The sequence below is a fragment of the Aethalodelphis obliquidens genome, unplaced genomic scaffold, assembly GCF_003676395.1.
Source record: "Aethalodelphis obliquidens isolate GAN/ISIS:26980383/991018 unplaced genomic scaffold, ASM367639v1 scaffold16, whole genome shotgun sequence".
Lineage (NCBI taxonomy): Eukaryota > Metazoa > Chordata > Mammalia > Artiodactyla > Delphinidae > Aethalodelphis > Aethalodelphis obliquidens.
In genome coordinates, this window is record NW_020837960.1 from 10,112,079 (window position 1) to 10,114,850 (window position 2,772).

Below are 2,772 nucleotides of genomic sequence, written 5' to 3' on the forward strand. Positions count from 1 at the left end.
GAACCCTGGGCAAATTGCTTTATTCTTTTCTAGTTTCAGTTTCTAGCTCTATAAAAGATGATAATAACACTATTTGCAGAGTTGGGAGTTAATGCATGGGGAACATTTTCTACAGCCATAAAAATATAGTAAGTCAAATTCGATCATATAATTCACTCATTCGACATTTACTGAGCACTTCCCATGCATCAGAAACTGTACTGAGGGCTTCCCTGGTGGCGCAGTGGTTGAGAGTCCGCCTGCCGATGCAGGGGACACGGGTTCGTGCGCCAACCCCGGTCCGGGAAGATCCCACATGCCGCGGAGCGGCTGGGCCCGTGAGCCATGGCCGATGAGCCTGCGCGTCTGGAGCCTGTGCTCCGCAACAGGAGAGGCCACGACAGTGAGAGTCCCGCGTACTGCAAAAACAAAACAAAACAAAACAAACAAACAAAACAAAAAAAAACTGTACTGAGAACTAGGAAGATGGCGTCAGTCACATTACCTGTCATCAGAGAGATTATATGTAAAAAAAAAATGAGTTTAATAAAGTATTCTACAGCATTATGGAGGGAGGGGTGTGCATTTTGTCTAGAGAGAGTGGCCAGCAGAGTCAAAAAAGATTTCATAAAAAAAGGTGACTCTTAGGTTGATTCTGGAAAGATGATCGGTGTTTGGACAGGCTGAGTAAGAGGAGGGGTATTCCATGAGAAGGTACTGTATAAAAATAAGTGGCCTGACAGGGAACTGCATTCGAGGAACTCAGAGTGTTTGATGAGACTGGAGAAATAGATGCTGGCTAAGGTATTGGGACTTCATCCTACAAGATGAAGCCATTTGAAGTGCTTATCCAGGGAATGACTTGCTTGATTTTGCATTTTAGAAAGCTTATTTTAGCCATGAGGTGAGAGATGGCAGAGGTGGAGGTGTAACCAGCTGAGGGGCTGTGAAACTAATGAGGAAAGGAATGCAGTGTTTCAGGGGCTTGAAAGAAAGGACCTGAAACCAGGCAAGAGCAGTGAAATGGAGAGAAGGTGATGGGCAGGAATGTCTGGTCCACGGAGGTGCAATGGGGGAGAGAAGGGGAGCCTGGGACAATTTTCAGATTTCTCCTTTGGTTGACTAGGCGGATTGTGGAGACATTTACTAGAACGAGACTAGAGAGAACAGGCAACTGGCAGGAAAGTTAACTCCTGTTTTAGTCAAGCTGAGTTTAAGGTCAGTGGGACGTCTGGGTAGAAATTTCTGATAAGAAATTGGCTTTACAGACTGGAGATCTGGGATAGGGATGGACACTTTACGAGTTACTAGCACATGGTTGGTAGTTGAAGTCATGGGTGGGTCTGGATAGACCAGGCAGCATTAGAAACAGACCAAGGGCAGACTATTTAAGCACTCCAACATGTCAGAGATGGCAAAGGGGCTGAGCAAGATGGTTAGAGAACTGGAAACTGAAGTGTCACAGTGGCCAATGGAAGAGATAGTTTCAAGGATAAAAGTTCTGGTCCCCAGTGACAAATGCTGCAGATATTTTAAATAAGAAGGGAATTGGAGGTGGAGGGGGGAACAACCCAACGGCTTAGGGAATTTTGAAAACCATAGGTGACCTTTGTCAGGGTCGACTCGGAAGAAGAGTGAGCACAGAAGTGGGTTTGCAGGGAAGAATGAGTGGTAGATGAAGAAATGGATGTGAGAATATTGAGAAAAGGCGTTTATCTCCCGAAGAGCTTGGCTGTGAGGAGGTGGGGACTGGAGACAGACTGGATCAATTAAGTGTTTTGAAAATTTCATTTTGTTTTAAAAATGTGTGAATATATTTGACATGATTAGGGGCCTTGGGAAGATGCTGACAGAAGGAGCCTGAAGGTCCAGGAGACGGAATAACCTGTGAAAAGCCATTCTTGGATTGGAAATAGATGGAAATCGTCTTCGATGCCAAAAAGATGATCGGAAACGCTGTGTGAAACGTTGTTTTCAAAGGGCGGGACGAGGTGACTTGCCATTTATTGAGCAGTCACTGCCAGTCCCTTCCTCTCTAACTTGAAGGTAGTGCTCGAATAGGAAGACAGATCGACTCCTTAGCAGGGTTTTTTCCCCATGAAACCGTTAATCATTAAAAGTGAATAAAAGAAGTACTCCCTCAAGCTTAACCCCTCTGGCAGATGCTAACCCATCTGCAGTGCTTTTAACGTCACAAAGAATAAACCATCCCTAGCGCAACTGGTTCAACAGCGGCTGTGGAATGCAGTTATCTCCCTCGCTCTGTCGAAGTCGGTTACTGTCCAGCGTGATTCCGTTCAAGCCTCAGCGCCCAGAGGAGGGGAGGTGCCTGCCGCGCGGGCCGCCGGCGTCTGGAGGGAGGCGGGCACTGGCTGCAGACACCGGGAGAGGGAGACTCGGGGAGAGGGGCGCTGGAGGCGTCTCCCGGGACTCGCAGCCACCGCCGTTCCCGTCGCCAGCGCATCGGCCGGCCCAGCCCGGGCTTTCCCCGCCGCTCCCCGAGCGCCCGGCTGCGGCTCGGCGTCGGTCCCCGGGGGAGGCCTCTCCTGTCCCCACTGCCGCCCGGTGCCCCTGACCACCCGGCGGCCGCTTTCGGTTCCGCGCCTTATAAGGCCTGACAGGGGGGTCACGTGCGTCCCGGGCCGCCCGCCGGGAGGAGGGGGCGGCGGGGAGGAGGGGCGGGAAGCGGAGAGGAAAAGGGGAGGGAGCCGGGGGCGGAGGAAGGAGCGAGGGGCGGATTCTGCGGCCGTGGGAGGCGGTGGTGGTGGCTGCGGCGGCGGCGGCGGCGGCGGC